General features: G+C 31.7%; 1 protein-coding gene across 1 annotated transcript in view; it reads right to left on the bottom strand.

Moving 5' to 3' along the window:
* The window catches only part of LOC110998299, an 82,072-nt gene extending 62,861 nt beyond the window's left edge, over positions 1 to 19,211 (bottom strand). Inside the window, exon 1 of the mRNA XM_045634684.1 lies at positions 19,118 to 19,211. The gene's annotated coding sequence lies outside the window, so the exon portion shown is untranslated. The remainder of the gene's footprint in view (positions 1 to 19,117) is intronic.
* Positions 19,212 to 21,316: the final 2,105 nt, after the last annotated feature.

Below are 21,316 nucleotides of genomic sequence, written 5' to 3'. Positions count from 1 at the left end.
AAAGCTCCGATAATATACGCGACATATACCATATAGACATATAACATCACGGACTATTCTGTAGACCTTTGAAAAGGTTGTACAATACTTAGTACATTATTTTGATAAAACTCGTAGGGTTCTGCCTGCGTTTGCAATGTAAGCGGAAAAAATGTAATTATTTACGACATCACATTAGAAACCTCAAAAATAACAGTACTTCTCCACTATTTAATGGATGTCATTATATATATAAACCTTCCTCTTGAATCACTCTATCTATTAAAAAACCGCCTCAAAATCCGTTGCGTAGTTTCAAAGATTTAAGCATACAAAGGGACATAGGGACAGAGAAAGCGACTTTGTTTTATACTATGTAGTGATGATGACATTTATAAGTATGACATTGTTACCAATATATAAGAATAATAAGGTTTGATTTAAAAGAAGTGATTTTTATTCAACGAACGGTCGCGAACGAATCTCTGTACCCTCGACACTTGAAACGCGCCATCATTTCATCTTTCGTTTTATATTCTGACCCTAGACCTGATTTTCTTGTCTGTATACTCAGTCAAAAACATAGCAGTATACCTAGGTTGTATTGTAAAGGCACGATGCCTTTTGTTGAATCATGTTTGACGTTTCCGAAGTTTCCTAAGACATATTTCGTTAACTTACGATAAATCAAGCAGCTTTAGAAGGATAAATTCTACTGATATGAAAATAAATGAAACTTTACACTCCTAATAAACTTTTACATAGCTGCTATAAGTGACGGTTTAACTGCGTATTTTATTTTATTATTTCATTAGTTTTAAACTCATAAAATAGAAGCAACAAACTAAGCACTTGAAGTCAACATTGTGTTACCAGTTTTCTATTGAGTAAATTAAACGTATGGTTATGTGTTGTTTTTGAGTTGAGTAACTATATCTACCTGATATGATCATAATAAAAACGCAGTTATTTTGAATAAAAACGTTATTTAATAATATATATGTCTAAGAAACTCTATTTTACCTACATTAAACTTTTCTGACAAGATGAGGATAGTTTAAATAGTTCTGAAAAGCTATTTAATTTAATATCTTAGTGATAGAATCTATTTAGAAACAGTTTATTCTCGTTGTTCATCATAAGAATACAAAGGCATCATAAAAATACTATTTAGACGCACAATATGTCGCGACTATGCAACGTAATGTAAATGTAACGCCAGCATCTTTTGTGCACAACCCACTTGGCTACAAGTTTTGCTTATGCAAAATTTCAGCTAAGTGCTACCTCTTTATTCTGTTATTATATTCAGCATATGGTAATATCATTATAGAAAATAGTTTCAATTTAGTTTGCCTTTACTTTGCTAACCAAATTTATCTTTGTGTGTTAAAATACTTACTTGTTTTCTGTTTTATATTCATATATTGTTTATCTATGTAATCTGTTTTGGCTTTCTGTATTGTCTTAGTGTTTTGTCTTATAATATTTATAACTATAAACTGTATGATTACTAATAATAAAAATTAAATTTATCGTTTTTCTTCTAATCAGAAATTTTAGCGTTTATTGCTTTTTATATTAATTGATACGGAAAATGTTAATTCTGGATACACCATAATTTAAGAGATTTACATGGAAATGAACTTTTATAGAACATAGACTATATAAGATGGGGAGATTTTGGCCATCAAATGCGCAGAGGCGATGAGAACTTAAAGAAACTGATAGTGATTGTAAACACAAATGCCAAAACATCTCAAAGGCTGCTCACCCACCAGATGGACTGATCTCTCAACGTCTTCAAAACGGTAAACTGTCATAAGAGCAGCACTGGACAAAAACCCGTCTAGATGTTTCGTCGCTGTCCACAACGCTCACATAAGACATGCCGATTAAATAGAGAGAAATACAAGCAGTAGTTTTCGTGTGAAAATAAATTTAACTATCCGTATCGTCTCACGTTCAATATGCATATTGATTCGTTAGTTCACAAAATATGTCATGCTTCTTAGGAAACGTTAAGATGATTCAACAAAAGGCATCATAAGAAAGTGCCTTTACAATACAACCTAGGTATACTGATATGACTTTTGAGCTCTAGGGTCAGAATATAAAACGAAAGATAAAATAATGGCGCGATTCAATTGTCGCGGGTACATAGATGATTCATGACCGTTTGTAAGTGAAAATCACAAATAAATCAAACTTATGTTGTACCAGAGGAATACCAACAGTAGAATTCGTGTGAAACTAAATTTGACTAGTCGTATCGTCTCACGTTCAATATGCATATTGAATGTTGAAAAGTGCCCGACGAAAATACAGTGCCAGACGGCTTGGCGCATTCTGTCCCGCTAACCTAATTGGCGTCTATTCCTTGGATAATGCTAATTTTATGATATGTCTCCACATTTGTATAATTTATACTTAGGTAAGACCTATAAAGCCCACCTAGATGATTATTTTAATATATTTGATAGTCCTGCCACTGAAATATTCAATTATGCATTACATATTTATCCAGTGGGTGCCAACCTCTGAATGTGTTATGTAATTTTTCTAGTATTATACAAAAGTACTGTAGTTACAATTTTCTTAATCTACATAGTAATAATATACTTTAACGCTGTATTGCGAAACGTATACGTTCCGCGACGAAAGTACCCGCTCTAGAGTCATTTCCTTAGTTTCCAAAAATTATAAAAAAATCGTGTTTTGATGTCAAATGCAATTAGTAGTGGTACTTTTGTTGTCGGTTTAATAATAGCAATTTAAGGCTTAATATTTGTAATTAAAACAATTGAGCATCAATGACAGGTGTGTCATGTATTCCAAAGTTAAAATATGTTTAAGATTTTTTATATAGCATAGAGGGAAAACGTGCCTACGGTACTCAGAGGAAAGAGTTCCACCGGGAGTGAAGGGAAGAAAATTCAAAGCCAGGCCTCAACGTTATTTACGGAAAATCGTACGTCACAATATTTCGAAATTCTTTCGAACTGTAAAGATTGTTGTATAAAAATTACATGAAACTTTTGTTAAGCTGGTCATTTCCCTCGCTGACGTTGAACCACAAATCAGGCCCGGATCATTGGCCGCAGACTTTGACACTTAAATCACTTCAAGTTTTACCCAGAATTACAATTACCCTTTACAGAATTTTAAGTGTTTCGTTTTTGTATATGCAGACTGTTTGACAAGACGGATATCAATGTGATTTTAGTCTGTATGAAAAAATACAATAGAGATTTATACGTAGCAATGTTACATTTGGTTTTAGTTCCCATGTACAAGGTGTGGACACGAATATTTTTTTATTGACGTCTCTATGTATGTATTAGTGTGTATGCATACAATTTTACTGCAATTTAGGACTTACAGCAATGTTCGCTGAGTAGCTTTAACGTGAGACTCTCATTAATTAGGTGGTAGGTTGATCCCCAGCTGTGTACCAAAGGACTTTCTTTCTATATGCGCATTTATTCATTGAAACGATGAAGGAGAATGTCATGAGGAACTCGGCTCGCGACAAAAAGTCGATGACATATGTCAGGCACAGGTGGATGATTACCTACATGCAATTCAGAAATTTGAGCCCCAGACCTCAAAAGGTTGTAGCGCAACTGATTTATTTTATTTTTAGTTCTGTTGAAGGGATATTGTTTATTCCTGTTGCTCTTTTAAGTTTCATACATGTATGAAGTCCTCAAGTAATGTATTTTATGACAGCTGACACATGTATGATATGTACAATACCTATGTCAAAAATTGACAGTTTCCCGAGACTGTTTTTTTCATTGGACAAAAAGGTATTATTTGTGTATATAGAAAAATTGTTGCGTTAATATCAAAAATAAATTGTAACCAATTATAATCTTGACTAGGTTTATTTCTTGAGAAAGAAACATGAACTCATTTCATTAATTTTTGGAGACACACCTCAATAGCTAAAATGGCCAAATAAATTAAAAGGTAGGCGTGACATTTGCAGCTCAGAAACTAGCAGTAATGAAAATATTAAAAACATGAATCAGTGAATGTGAAACTAAAGGACTAGTTCGCTGTGATTATTAAAACGGAAGTAATAAAAGATACGCACCGCTAAATGTCTAATCCACTGTAGCTATATAACGCAAAATGTTTCACTTTTCATAACTCCTTTGGGAGACTTGGTTCTCGCGACAAAGTGCCTTTGGTCTCCCAGCATATAATAGAATTACATGATGTTCAGGTTACAGTGATTTAACAAATTAAATCTATTTTTTATTAGTTACCAACGATAAGTTGGTTATAGCTTGATGTGTATTTAATTAAAAAAAATATTAAGACGAATATATTTATTATTAATATCCTTACGATAAAAGGATATTTTAAATTTCATGATCGATCATGAGGAACTGTCTTTAACGAAGCAAACTATGGAAAGCTCTCAAAAGGAAATATTTTTCCTGTTTATGCAACATTTTCACTGACGCTCGGGATCGTATCATTTTATATAACTAATGATAATCGCTAAGAATGTGCCTTTTTATTGGTTAAAGAACCTTAAAATCTGTTTGAACAATTTTTAAAATCATAACATCGTAAATAAGTTTAAAGCATTAGTATTATTAGCATTAGCTCATTAAACTATCAAAAATTTATGATCATTAGCATTTTTAATCTATTAGAAGATCAGAATATGCCTGACATATCGTAATTTAAAAATGCCGGTTTCTTCTCGTTTCCCTTAACCATACGAACAATTAGTTTTAAATCCGAACAGACTGCCTACCAGATGATCGTCACAGGAAGAAGCCGACAGTGCTTTTAACAATCTGTGTATAGAATAATATTTATTTATTTTCACACATCCTATTTACGTAAATTAAATAAAATAGATATGAATACAATTTGTAGTCCAACAGTCTGGTCCAACTTAAGAGATAGCTTAGATCTTTAATTATAGTCGCAATTTTATTTTATTGCGAAGTATTTGTCTAAAATTAATTGACAGTCACAATTATCTCTTTAATTCAAAAGATTCTAACAGATGTCGATACTTTTCGACTGGATTGATTAAGTAATCAATAGATGGCACTGCTATGGTAAACCGACAAACGTGTCATATTAGCTACAATTCAATATAATTATTACCACGTGTTATTGAGGCTAGAAAGTATAAATTAAATTTATTTTGTAAAACGAAGGAGAAACGAAGTTCGTGAGGGCAGCTAGTCTGTATATATATAAGGAGAAAATGTTTCTAGGCATACCATGAACGTTAGAGAACCTTCAACTTATAATTGAAAGGCTTTGCGAATTTTAAAAGACGAAATATAACTTATTAGTTGTAGTTCCTTGGATAAGTTCGTAGTTTATATCTAACTAACCCCTCTAAGTTTATTTTTGGGGACGGAAAGCGATGAAATAAGTGAAGTGAGTTTAGCTTCGGTTTTAATTTACTTTCGGAAATTCTGAATACGTGCATCGGTTATAAATTATTTATAAGATTAAAAGTGGGTTTAAAATGCGCTCTAGTTTTATTTATTAGTCAGCTTTTGTAATACAAATAAAAATAAAGAGACAACAATATATTTCTATTATTTAATTACTGCTTAAACTTTGTTTATATGTATATTGACATGAAAAATGTCAAATGAGTAATGACATTTATGTAAGCAATTTAGATGTACTTACTTATAAGTAGAGTTGTTTTCACATTGATGCAATCGCGTAATACAAAAACTCAACGGAATAGGTTGTTTCATAAATATGTATTTAATTTATTAAGTCCTGTATAGGCTGAATGAAAATAGTGTTCTTAGAATTCGCGTGAATTATGAAAAACATTTCGATATGAGGTAAAACAATTATTCTTAGAACTTTTTCATTACATTTGACGCCTCCCCCGCGTTGTGTTTAGGTTTGATGATAGCGATTAAGGATGTATGCTTTAACTTTACGTGTCTTCTTAGTAACACAGAAAACGAATAAAATTACGAATTATTTCTAAAATTTATTGTAAATTTTGCCTTAGGTTTCAGAAAATGTTAGAGCAGTGTTGGCCTAGTGGCTTCAGCGTGCGACTCTCATACCCAAGGTCGTAGGTTCGATCCCCGGCTGTGCACCAATGGAGTTTCTTTCTATGTGCGAATTTAATATTTGCTCGAACGGGAAAACATAGTGAGGAAACCGACATGTCTTAGACCCAAAAAGTCGACAGCGTGTATCAGGCACTGGAGGCTGATCAGCGACTTGGCTATTAGATTTAAAAATGATCATGACATGACAAACAGATCCAGAAATCTGAGGCCAAGACCTAAAGAGGTTATAGCGCCACTGATTTATTTATTAATTTATATATATAAAATTATACGGGTAATTTATATTTAATATGATGTCAAATCCGATACTATTAGGCTAGCAAGTGTGTTACCAAAGTTTAGAAATACTCATCATCATCAGTCATCTATTGAATAATATGTAATGTAGTTCGGTTTATATAATTATATATTTATAGAACTGTCCAAATCAGCTACGAAATGTTATCCAACGCGTAAACCCGTGAAATATCTTTATTAAATTTATCACTAGGTCGTTATAATTGACTCCAAGTAATGTTATATGTTTATAAGCTTCAATCCAATTACAAAGTCGTAAAGATATCCCAGTTTATACCACCTACGTAACAGAAAATTTCCTTCAACAAAATGGCTGCTCGCCAGAAATAATTGAAACTATACCCTCAAATTAATTTTAACTGGTAACTTTTACGTCACATATCTTTAATTATCTATGAAAGTACGTCTATGGTTTTAATAAGCGAGAATTTATTTGACAATAACGATGCTTTAATAAAGTTAACCTTTGAACTTAATTGGTACCCTTAACCTTTATTCCACGTGTATTGTTATATTAATTAAAGTATAACGATAATGTTACTCATAGTTATTTCAATGCTTGTAAACATTTTTAAATTATAGTCTCTAGAAGACATATTGCATCGTCCAAAATTATACCGTTATTAAGGTAAGTTTCACGAAGTTTGACACACTGTTTGTATTTTGTTATATTATAATTATCACTTATATATTATACAATTATTTACAATTTTCTTAATCTACATAGTAAAAATAAAAATATTTTAAAAAATGTGAGCTGTCACGGGATGCCTGGCAGATGTGAAACATAGACATTATTTTGTAAAAGTAATATGCAGAAAAGAACAGATTGTGATAGGAACTAAATATGTCATAATGATAAAATAAAATATTACGATTTTTTTCCAGATAACGATGACTATTTGTTGAATAAACATTATATTCATTAAATATTTTTAAATGTGAAATTTACTACTGCGTTTAGACTGTATATCATATAGTGTGGCGATGCGTCGCCACGGCATGCGTCGCCACGCCAGAAATCGGTTTTACGTGCGGCTATAGATGTTTCACATCAAAATTAATGAAAATGAACAAATATGAAAAGTTTGGTCGCCGTGGCACCTTAGACGCTGGGAGCATTCCCTCGCTGTATTGCGATACTAATGAGTTGAGCGAGGAAAGCATCAGCTCTGGAGTCACAAGTACCATCTACCAGGTGCAAATTATATTTTGCGCATGGCCTCTACTCCAAAGGAAACAAAATCAAAGTTGCAGGAAAGACTTATATTTGAGCAGCCAACTGCTCAGCGGTGCTCTTCTTTTTTGCTTGAAGGAAAAAAGTGAGACAGTGCGAAAAAAAAGTGCCTGGAAATGGTTGGCATCGTTGATGCATCGATCATCGACCTTTATCTTTGTCCTTCAAGAAAAGAGCGTACCAATTCTTAAAAGGTCGGCAACGCACTCGCGAGCCCTCTGGCATTGAGAGTGTCCATGGGCGGCGGTATCACTTAACATCAGGTGAGCCTCCTGCCCGTTTGCCCCCGGTTCTATATAAAAAAAAAGAGCAAGCATATCTTAAAACGTTGGTACGACCACGCTCCACTATAAGTTGCTTATTTTTGTTTTGTTTACTACCCAATATTAACAATATGAAGTATTAAATATTTTTTTAAATAGGCAACCTGATTCTACACGTGAAACGTCGAGACAACTAGTGGAGGCAGGCGTTACAATTATTTGTTATTGGTTGTCAGATTGTTATTCGTATTATTAACTAATAATTACTGTTTCGGAGAAAAGGCTCATTTAGTCGCAAGGAACAAATTGAAGCTGACAGCCAGATTTTCTAGGAATAGTTCAGCGGGCACGTAGCGGACGGAGCGGCGCTACAAGCGTGTTTCAGGCCTTAGCTTAAGTTATTTATTGTATACTTTAGTAAATAGATTTGATAAAGCAGTGTTAGCCTAGTGGCTCCAGCGTGCGAGTCTCATACCTGAGGTCGTAGGTTCGATCCCCAGCTGTGGACTTTCTTTCTATGTGCGCATTTAACATTTGCTGGAACGGTGAAGGAAAACATCGTGAGGAAACCGACATGTCTTTACAAAAAGTCATCGATGTGTGTTAGGCACTGGAGGCTGATCACCTACTTGCCTATTAAAAATTAATCATAAAACAGATTCAGAAATCTGAGGCCAAGACCTAAAGAGGTTGTAGTGCTACTAAATAATTTTTATTTTTAATAGATTAACATAGCCGTTCCGTACGGACGTTAGCTAGAAGCTTGCTTACAATTTAACTTACTAACATTCGACGAATTAAAAGAACGTTGTACAGTTATTAAAAATAATTATGTCAATTGTATAACCCTTGTTTATTATTTAACTCCTTCTAACCCCTATATACCCTGCGAAAAGCCTTTTTAGGAAATGTTCTATACAATTTTCTGCATATGGGTTGTATATGAATATATATATATATATATATATTTTTTTTTATTTACACATATATCTCACATACTACATAAAACCATTCTTGGTTATGTAGTATTTATTTGGCCTGTTGAATAGCGTACACAGTACATTTTCCTTAACAAGTATAAATTGTTACGTAAAAGGAAACCTGTGCTAGTTATATTCCATACTTTATGTCACACTTTTACTTTCTAAATCCTCTAAGAAGTGTATATGAAGGTTTTAATGTAATACCCTTTTTGTGGATAGTAAAAAAATTGTAACGCATTCACGTCATTTACCTTAAAATATAAAAAACAAATAATTAGCCAAGTAACAAGCTAAAAACCACAGAAAGTTATCAAAATATTAATTCGACAAATAAAATTGTTTTAAAGCAATATTAATTTTACGTAGACTTTACAAACTTGATTTATACAGTTTCGAATAACAAGATGATAGTGGGATGAACTAACAACTTGTTTGATTTTAAGATAAGGTAATTTCCTAGAGCTTTAGTGGAAGTATAATTAATTTACTGTTGCCGCCTTAATTAAGGCTGTGTAAGCTTTCAATTGTATTCCGTGACTATAACGAGTTTTATGCTAATAAACCTTTCAATTACCTTAATATCATTCTGTGGAATCATCGTGACGCTATTTCCAAGAATTGTATAGGTATTTAGTACAAAAGAATCGAGCTGCAGAAATAAGCAAAAAATACGAGTATGGTGAAAATACTTTTAATCCACTTCAGTTGATTTTTCGTAACTACATGTGAGTTGCAATCTGGATTTCGGATTGATTTTATCGCGCAGCTTCGAGTGCGACCGAATCAAGAAATTCCGTAACAAAAATAAACCTAACGCACGATGACGTTATAGGTGCGGCCATTACGTGTTAGAGCGAGACGGAACGCATACTGCGTATTTTCTGACGAGTCGGTGACTTAGCGTAAGCGCGTCCCGTTCAGCCGGTATGCGTTAGAGTGAGACTATTTAGGCATTATATTTTAGTCTTAGTCTGGTAGATTGAATTAATATCGAAGAAAAAAAATACAGCATTAATAATATAGCAATAATTATAATTGTATAGTATAGCAGTCCCCGAGTGCTACGCCATTTTGAAGTATAAGACTTAATGTTTGGCACTAAGTAAACTACAAAAATAGTTAAAATTATATAATGATTACAATTTAACAAAGTACGAAGGAAAGTCATATTTATCTATTAGATATTTAATTATTGAATTGACACAAAATGTGTAAATTAAATGAAATTAACATTGGATTACAACGTCTTATAATCTCAAAAAGGTAATTTAATAAGCTCGAATAAAACTCGTTGGAAAAGGGAGAAATTTTACGCGAAAAGTCACCCTTCGTTACAAATTTCTCGAACCAAATTTGGCTTAAAATAGAACTGTTTAAATGCAATTGTGGATTCTATGAAACATTTCCATTTTAAGGTTCTTTCTCTTTGGTTAGCGGAAACCTTATTTAATTTGCCTTCGCACCACTCAATATGAAAGTGAAATACTTTTAAAGATATTAAGGATTACATATATATATACTAGCTGACCCTGCAAACCTCGTTTTGCCATTGATATTATTTCTAGTAAACATTTTTTAGTTCATTAAAAATAACTACTATAATAAGAAATATGGGTTTATCGTAGAGGATTGAAAATTCAGGGTAATATGTATTTACTAATGCTGTATCATAAAAAAAAATTTAGGGGTGGATTACCCTTAAAATTTAGGGGCATGAAAAATAACCTTCGGGTTGAGATTTGCACGTCTACGTGACGCTAAAACAGAGATCAGCACTCTCCTGCTATTTCAATATACTTAACATCTATGAAGCGAAATTTATTTAAATAAAACTTTACTCAATAAAAACGTTGAAACGTTTTCTCACTATGTTGGGAAGCATCTCGATCAGTTACTTGCTGGTTTTAAATGGTATTATTTCAGGCAACCCAGTTGAAACCAGTAGACAAACTCAGAACTGCAAACTACAAACAATCTAACTGCTAACGGTATTGTCAGTTCGCAGGGTTGTCAAACTTTAATAATTTGAAGGGAAACAATATAATAGAAAACTATGGTTATCAACTTGCAATTGTCCACCTACGCTAGAGAATAATTAGTACTTTGTAATTATGCACTTTCAGTCCTGATATTATTTTATATTAATTTGTAGTTCACTAGGAATGCAACCACTAAAGTAGGTGAATATTGCGAACAAGGTCAGCTTAGAGAATAATTCAAGAATACTTGTGGGTGATGTATAATTTAAGGAGAATTAACATACCAATATAATAATTGTAAGATGTTAATTAGTTATGTTCATTAGATATTATTCTCTTTGGTTGTTTCGTATCCAAGCATATATCTGTCTCGGTTTAAAGGACTATGTGTGTTTCACCTAATCAGTCTGTTTATTCAACTACAATATTTTTTTCAAAATTCTCAATGTCTCTGAGTATTTTAAAGTTGAAATGATGATACGTTTTCGTCATAGTAGACCGAAATTTTGACTGAAGCGTCATTTAATGTGATTTAAACCGTTTGCTATAAAAATACTTTACCGAAGAATAATATGTAATATTAATTATCATTATCCTGTCATAATTAATTGAAGTGGCTGTCATATTTATTACTAGACAAAAAAGGATTGATAATAGTCCCCGTGTATTCTATACAAAGAAACAGTTTGAAATTGTTCATTTAACTAACAAGAAACAACCCTGCTCCTGCAAAGATTCTTATCGATAAACAATTTTATTAAGCACGAGAGATCGAGGGAGATATTCCAGAACATAATACTGTGGTTTCTTTACTTAAGAACTCGTTATTTGAAAGTATGTTCCAAGAACATAATATTATCCATATTATTTTTATAAAATTCGCGTGTGGTACAGGAAAAATAAAACGAATTAATGCCCGAATCCAATAATTAATCCACAATCTCAGATTGAAAACAATCTTAGATCAGAACGTGACAGTAGATCAATCTCCTATCTGCATCCTATTAACCAAACCCTACGAATAATTAATAAAAACCGTACAAACGACATAAAAATATCCAAATAGCTTAAATTATTTTAAAAACTGGTGTAAGTTAAAATCTTATGATAGGATATTGGCACAGTTGAATTTTCATACAAAGGTCTATCCACATACACCGATACGACCTACAATGGATAGCTTATATTGACAGATGGCTATAACAATCCGCCGATTGGTCATTGGCACAATTTTATCAATATTTGAAATAAGCTGTCAGATGGTCAAAAATGGATTATGATAGGTTATTGGGTTTGGGCATCAATTTAACACTTGGATCTTATTTATCGTTTCATAAAATAATCACTCACTTATCTTCAGATATGAATCCTTAATCGGCGATAATATTATATTATATATTAGTACTTTGAGTGATAAGGGTTGACATTTAAAACTTCTAAGTTTTTATGGAATACGTCTGCGATAAATCTAGATTTAAAAGTTAAGCGTAAATCCAACGAAAGTTTAAAAAGCTTCCAGCTAGTGATTATGTAACGAATATGGACGGCACTTGTTTTATTTACTACGGAAATAGCAATTGCGTTTCACTATGTAAATTGCGTTTGCACGCCGAAGATTTAATGAATTTGCCTTTGTTTTTGTGCACTAGATTTGCATTTATGCATAGAACACATTTTTAAATGCTAGGAAGTCTGTACCGAAGGATGACTTACACAAACGCTTAATCGTGAATATACCCGAAGCAAATATACCAAATAAGTGATGTATCTTGTTAGAATAGAAATGTATAATAGAATTAACTATGGTGGAGCATGCCTACTCACAACATTGCTGTGCCTAACCAAGGTCCTTATTCTAATAAATGATAACGTGTCACGTGTAAAATGTTGCCATAAGGAATGCAATCAACATTTGAGTTTGAGTTGGAGATTGAATGTGACAGCGGATAGTAGTAGTAGTAGTAGTAGTTATGAAACTAAAATATTCATAATATTTTTATTGCTACAACAGTTTTTGACTGCATTACGAAAAATATAACTTTAAGTAAAATAAAGATAACGCGTAATTTGTATCAAAGTGTGATGATGACTCCGTAAGTCAACAAAATGTTTGTGCTGAATACAGTAAAGTTCAAACGTATGAATAAACGCTAACGAAGCTTTTTAATTCCTGTCACGTCAGGAATTCGTTAAAATAAATTATACAGTACGCAGAGCTTTGCAATTGAAAAAGCGTTAAAAAAATTCACAGTTACTGGAAAACAATAAGTAAATTATATTTTCCATAACATTATTTTTACTAGGAATTCTAAATGTGAATGTTAATTTCGCGTCACATTTTTTGTATAATTTTTATGCTTTATCCAGTATACAAGTATACGTATAATAATTTAATTGTCAATACTAACCAGCACCTTTCTCACAACAGCCTAGAGCAACGTCAAATAAACGCGATCTTTTACAACAGTATGTTCTCATTTCTCACAAAGGGGAAAAATTTCGTACATTTGAACTTATAAAAGACAAAAGTCACAAAGCCTACTCATGTCAAAGGCTTTTCTAAAATATGTACAACATTTCTATCAACCAAAAAGGATGTTACAGTTTCGATTCGCTTTGGATTTTACTTTTGAGGAGTTTTAGATGATGCTGAAATTATTGACACATATATATAACGATAACATTTTATATTTATACCTATTTATAACCGTTAACATAAGGTATTGCATTGATACTCTTGTCATATACCGCGTGTCGCCAAAATAATGAGTTTTTTGGATATTAAAGCTACCGATTATAAATAGTAAAAAGAATGTCGTGAATGGAGATTTTGCATATGGTAACATTAAAATTCTCAGCCATATAACAGTTTTTTGGATCATTGAATTTTAAGATTTTAAATTACTTGTGTTGATAGTGCCAAGACAAATCTCACCATCAACTTAGTCCAGAAAGTAAAGCAAAGGTTAACAACCTGTGTTTAACAACAAGGCCCAAAAATCTCTTTTTACGAATAAAAGTTGTTCTTTTTTACTGTAGAAAATTTTGTATATACAATGTTAATTCCAAAATAAATTGAGTATTAGATTAAACGTAAACGATACAAGATTTCTAACAAATAGTGAGAACTTTATGTGGTGCCATTATATTGAGTCTCGCGTCAGTCCACAAACTTAACTCACTAATTACTCAAACCAGGTACCGTTAACTATAACATCTTTAAACTTTGAAAAGCTTTTAGTGAGGGAATAACAAGTTATTTTCACGAACTTTGTTAATAGTTACCGCAATTATAGTTATTTTTAGATACAGATTGAACCAAACTTAAGCTCTCAATTCGTTGACAGTATTAAAGTATCTGCAACTCTTCCTCTTCATTCATTATACAGTTGAGTTTTAGCATAATTAAGTCACAAACACACATAATTAATAAATATGCAAATACATGTTATTTATTATGAACGCTTTGCAGTATTGTTCTAACTTTTTTTTTCTCTGCGGCTGTGAGCAAATTTGTTCTGTGGTGCTGTTCTATAGTATTATTATAACTAAATAAATAAATCAGTGGCGCTGCAAACTTTTTAGTTCTGGGCTTTAGATTTCTGTATCTGCTTCACTATAATTTGTCAATCTAATAGTCAAGTAGATTGACAAATTAAATGATCTTCTGTGCCTAATACGCAATAATAAGTAATAAAGTCCATTAGTGCACAGCCGGAAATCGGCTCTCTTCCTTTGCAGCCTCAGGTAAGAGAGCTGAAGACTGACACACTGAAGCCACTAGGCCAACACTGCTCTTGTAATAACTGGTCCCAGTAAAATCTGTTGGAATTAAAAGGAGCCCTAAATTTAGTTTTCTTTCATTCGTAAGAATAAAATGATAAATGTGAAGAGCCTACCTTTGTTAACTATAACGAACTACAATCACAATAAAAAACTTGTATAAAGTTCGTGGCATCCCAAGAAATTAATGTACACTGTATATGATGCACTATTAATTTTTATGCAACATAGGAATCTTTGAAATTGGAAAAAAAATTCAGAGTATTTGATATATTTAAAAAAAAATATTGTTTTAAGTATTGTGCTAATTCGATATATTTAATTTCTATGGGAAGCTTCTTCAATTCTTAATTAGTTTAAATAATATATTTTGGAGTAATTGAAAGGTGAGGCTCGGTGTTTCTATACGCGATTCAATTAGGTATTAAGAGACAGCAAACAAAAACCACATAGTCAAAAAGGGCCTTAAATTGCAATGGGAAGGGCTCATTGCCAGAAGATCTAATGGTCGATGAGGCCATGGACGGCCTCCCACTAGTTCGACAGATGATCTGGTGAGGTTGGAGGCCTTCCCTGTTCCGTTGAACGCAGAACTTTTTTACTGGAAATTTAGGGGAGAGTACTATGTCCAGCAGTAGACGTTAACATGCTGAAATGATGAATTGGATAATAGCTAAAATTTATAAGTAATAAAATATATGAGTTACATTTAATATGCGGCACATTAGAAACCCTCACAAAATTTCCTAATCTCATCTTTTCTGTATCATTGGTTCGGAAAATGAATGTTTTATTATGTTGTTTTCATCATTTCCTTTTTATATAAATAACTGTACAGTTATTAATACAACTTCTATCTTCAACGTTTTTTTGTATTGTACTATTAACTACAAATTTGTTTTGTAATGCCATGCAAACATCAGTAGTGATAAAAATGTAATACAATTAATTATTATTATATGTTACCGGTTATTTTATTTTTATTTAAAAAAAAGTTATTAAAAAGGCTTGCTTATTAATAAATGCGTAGAACAATATAAATAAATTGATTACGATTATTATAAGTAAATATTTTGGAACCCCACATACTGGCTTCTGTTGTAACTTGCAAAGACAGATTCTAATATCACAGTCTAATAGACTAAAGTCTTTAATTTTACTCGGATTACGTTTAACGTCATAAACAAATGACAAAACATTTGGCAGAATGAGCACGTATTTCTCCATAAACTTTATCTAGTGAAGGTAATTTTTACTCTACTTGTTATGGGCTTGTGAACACCTCGAAGTTCCAAGTTGGCTTACAGCCTCGTATCACGTGTAATCCCAAGATCGGCCCCGATCGATCCATCCTTGAGCTACTCACAACTTGAATACAAAGTTTCAATTACTTCGGGATCTTTTCTGGTTGTAAATATATCTAACTAGTGGGACTTAAGGGTAGAATGTACTTAGAATCTTCGTACAGATTCCCTTCTTATAGCATTAAATATGTGTGTCTAAATAACTATTCCCTCGTAAAATGTTCATACTACACTTTCAAAGGAGAATCTCAAAGATTATAAGATATGATGAAGAAATGATTGACCTATTTTGAAATAATATTATTACTTGGAAATTGTTAACCTATCTTTTCGTAGAGTAATTTTATCTGAATTCTAAGATCCGAAACCTACACAACTTATAGAGTTATTTGCGTTATTAATTTTGCATTCATTAAAAAATCCGAATTGGCTGTTAAATTTACAGCTTCTATTGTCTTCTAATATATGAATATAATGTATTCTTAAGAATTTTTAATTATTTTTGATATCATGCCAAAAAATACTTTCACCATTTGATATCCACATTATCCTTGTGTAACATAGATCATGTTTATTAAAAAAATGTCTTGCGCAACAATCGAAACAAGACGCCTTTTAAAGTTTTTAATTCAATACCAATCGTTTTAAAGGAGTAACGTTAATAAATTTCGTTGAATTTCCGTTAATAAACTGAAAATTTATTTGAGTTGATTGTAAAGTAAGTTGAATCTGTTATTAAACTGTTGCTTCGGGGATTTCAAAACAAACTCGTCAAAGGTTTATAAATAAATGTTGTTTGTATGTTTTTAGTGAAAATACTAAAAAAGAAACTCAAAATTGATTTCCTCGTTAGAACTAATATCAAGAGTACAGGTTTTAAATAAAATGCCGTATAAGTTTATATATATAAGTTATTAAGTCTGGTAATGAATTCGTTGTCAAAGTTTTACGTATGTAGTCGAACATTCTAGTAGGTAAATTTATTTCAGTGGCTACTCATACGATCTTTAGGTTATGGAGTAATTTATAATTAATATTAATAAAACTCTAATTAACGAGAAGTCTAGTTTGAAAACTGTCAAATAAAATTCTTCTAGATGCAGTGATTAAAACTGTATTCTATATTAAATCTGCTCAAAGAACACTGCTGTTGATTAAGATAAGGATTATATGTCGGGCCTAAGACCCGATTGATTTTCGCCTTTATCGAATATAATCTCCATTTTCAATGTTCAGAAAATGAGGCTGCCTTTGGCGCAACCTTCCTGCTTCCGGAGTCCCATTATGTGTTTATTACCTCGCCGTGCTTCGCGAACATAAATTTATTTATTTTTAACGTAAAATACTCTCAACCCTTGCTAAAAAGAGAATATTTATGGATATTACTTGAATAAGCTGAACGATGTAAATTGATTTTATTACTTCACACGCATTTATTTCACGTTTACATATTAAAACAAATACACTTTATAAAATTGTAATGCCATTGGATGAAAATCTCCAACTTGTGTGTGTTTAGTGTTTTGTTTATGATAATTATTATTAATACTTATAAATTAAGGCCTACCTAATTGCCACACCTTGACACGTTATCGATTTTTGAATCATGAAATACCGATTTATTTTTCCTCCACTACCCAAGGTGTTGAACACACATAAAAATATTTGCTAAATATTTATAAGCTTTGATGTTTAAATACACGACTAATTAATTGTTTAGTTTTAAATCTACAGCAGGATATTTATTAAAAACTCTCTTTTAGTTTCTTATTTCTCTGGTTACGTATTTAAGCTATTGACTTCGTAGCTTAGTTGATGGATCATCCAATCTAAAAGTTTAAATCCTGAACCGATACAGATATCAGATTTAAAATCTGGATTTTAGAGAATATATTATTTTGAGTAAAAAGTGAACGCTGGCACGTTAATTATTATTTATGAATTTAAATGAATCAGAATAAATACACACGAGAAAATATTATTAATTGCACGAATTATGAGAAATTTTAATAAAATTTCAAGTGTCTCCGAATAAATCAATTAAATTACGTAAATGATTTCTTGGCAATAGAAATATGTGTTATCTAAGATGAACGCCTCAAAATGTATAGATACAGAAATACATAGGTTAATAAAATCTACCTCTTGGAATACTAGGCTTGGGAAGAACGCCTAATTAGGTTTTGAAGAAGGAGATGTATAAATAACAATTACAAAGTACTTCTGTAGACTTCGTTCGGTTGTTTTAAATTGGTTATAAATATACTCTCTATAAAATATAGTTTGCTTCCCATGAGTTAACATAGCTTCCGAACCCAAGCTATAAATACTAGGAGTTATACTAAACTTATAAATATATTAATTATAAATTAAACTACGTATTTCTATAATTGTTGTTTAAATATGTTAAGAAATACCAGCATCTCATCTCAGCGGGATTACGCAAATAATTTAGTTTTTATTCCGCCTTCACATCACTACATATTATAAAACAAAGTCGCTTTCTCTGTCCCTATGTCCCTTTGTATGCTTAAATCTTTGAAACTACGCAACGGATTTTGATGCGGTTTTTTTAATAGATAGAGTGATTCAAGAGGAAGGTTTATATGTATAATAACATCCATTAAATAGTGGAGAAGTACTGTTATTTTTGAGGTTTCTAATGTGATGTCGTAAATAATTTCATTTTTTCCGCTTACATTGCAAACGCAGGCTAAACCGTATGAGTTTTATCAAAATAATGCACTAAGTATTGTACATATTGAAAAGGTCTACAGAAAATTCCGTGATGGTATATTATGTCTATCTCTTATGGATAACCCACATTTTTATATACAACGTGAACAGATATATAAAGCTTCTCGTTTGGTAATATTGACCGGTATATAATATAAAATTAGGTTTTATATGATAAGTTTTAATAATTATTCAAAATACTCCTACGACGAATTTAACATTATGGCGTAACTCCTAATGATGGTAAAATTAATATTACGAATGTTAAGCTGACCGCAAAATAATTAGCGCAAAATGGCTATATAGAAACGTAATTTTTAAACTTTATGATGTGATTACAAAAACTAAAAATTACACAAAAAATTAAATTGAATTAAAAACCACTGGAAGTGAAACGAAAACTTTCAAAATGGACAAGCAACTGAAATTCCAAGCGGTGAAAAGCGTTCACGACACATGTAACTTACACCTTTCTTGTTGAGAGCACTATAACCATGCGTTTTGTTATGCCGGCGCAGATACGCGGTGTCTGGTGTTTAACGTGTTAAGGGCGCGACGGTTGGGCAGGCACTGAGGCTCGAGCGCTGGGCGGGCGGCGGCGCATCGCGCACCCGCCCACGGCTGCCGTCATGCCACTTACCCCACAATCACTACCAAATAATATCGCCGAATACATTCACGCGTATTGCAATTACAGTTGTTGTTTTTTTTCTTTGCCTCATTTGCTAAATAGGAAAATGTTGTTCATGCCTGCGATTTCATTTCTTGGGAATTAATAATAAAACATTTATCACAACTTACATTTCCATTTGCGTAGGTGTGCAATTTACGAAAATTATACAATATTATAAGTACCCTGAACTTCGTTTCACCCGAACTTGATTTTTTTTACATAGCCTACTTATTAGTAACAGATCAAAAAGGAAAAATTTAGCCTTTTCTATATAATGTAGGATAAAACCTAAGTACTAAATTAAATACGTTTTTACTAATATTCCTCTCCACAGACCTTCCTCAGAGTTCAAGTGGTCCAGCCGTCTTCGAGTTTTGAGATTTCTTTTTAAGTATTGTATTAGTGTACAGACGTCAATCGCAAAACACAACCAAATTATATTATTATTAGAACTGTTATTTACGTCATAAAATACTTTAAGTTTGATATTATAGCTTTCAATAAAATACACAATTAGTGTGTTTAGTAAGCGAATATCTATAATCCGTGGATATTGTTGAATAAAACCTCCAAGTATTTCTATTAATATTAGAAGTAGTGATTAATTAAGCGGGCTTTATAATTATATTATCCGACTCTACGATATGCTCTTTGATATTCAAACACTTTGCTTATTACTATCTGTAAGATTTGTATTCTTTGTACACAAAACGTGTATTGCGAAAATACAATACAATGCCTCTTCGTAGCAAGAGAGACGCGTAGCTTATCGCTACGAGTATGTTATAACGCTACGACATTAATGTACTTGCACAAGTTTGTGTGCTGGCTTTTGTGTGCCTTATGAAAAATCGCTAGGGGACAAAATATTAATTAATTTGCGCAATTAATACTCTGTGCTAAGAGCGTTGAAGGAAAGTATATGTTTAGGGCAGTTGGTAGTTCGGCTATTATTTATAATGTGGAATCACATTCCCTTTGAACGCTCAACAATTTTAATAAATAAGAGTATGATCGTAAAATAACTTAAGCCTCGCTTGAAGGCTGTTCATCCACGTTTTTTGTTAGGCTTAGTCATATTATCTTTTAATAAAATATGCGTTGTCATAAAACTTGGCCAAAATCCCAACGAAGCTAGACATTATTGTAACTTGGTCAAGGTTATACGCACTGTAAATTTTCTGTGCCCGTTTATTCATAAAACTTAAAACAACTTCGAATTTATAAATCTTCTAGATTCTGCAAAATAACTTACATATAGTAATATATAACAATGAGGTTAATAAATCATGTCAATATTGTTTATTAAAGCAACGTTGAACCAGCGTTTCGCGTAAATAAAATAAAAATTATACGTGTAGTATTTAAAGTTTAATTGACAACAAACTATTTTTTCTAGTTTGCAATATTTAACTTTGGATATAGTTAGGAAATAATTAGGGAATAGATACAAAAAAGTATGAAAGAAATTAGTATGATTTACTTTGCTTAAAAATGTATATGTAATAAATAGTATTAAGTTTACTTTGTTATTTGCAAGAAATAAATAGGCTTTTTTATTTATTTTAATTCAAAAATAGGAAAATACTTTTTTAGTTTTCGTTTATTAGCTATTTATATATTAATTACAAATATCATTTATAATCTATATTTAATTAAAAAATTAAAAAGTTAAGGATTCTGTAAGAAATCATGAAAATGCTTTTAGCAGACTTTATGGCCCATTCCAGAACTTAAGAACTATTTGTAATAAAACCTTATCAGATATATTTATATTACCAATGCTTATTTGCAAGTAAATTCAGTGTCGATTGGCTGTATATGATAAAGTGTTCTACGTGGCTTGGTTTGTTTTGAACTTGATAAGCACAGAATTATCAAAGAAGGCTTATCAAAGAATTAGGTATTCAAACATTAATTAAACAGAACCTAAATTTAAAATCTCAGAACCTACTCCAATCTCATATTCTTTGCTTTCGAATAATTTTGCCGA

The sequence above is a fragment of the Pieris rapae genome, chromosome 3, assembly GCF_905147795.1.
Source record: "Pieris rapae chromosome 3, ilPieRapa1.1, whole genome shotgun sequence".
NCBI classification, from domain to species: Eukaryota; Metazoa; Arthropoda; class Insecta; order Lepidoptera; family Pieridae; genus Pieris; species Pieris rapae.
Note: the sequence above shows the minus strand (reverse complement) of the source record. Positions and strands in the feature narration are given on the sequence as shown.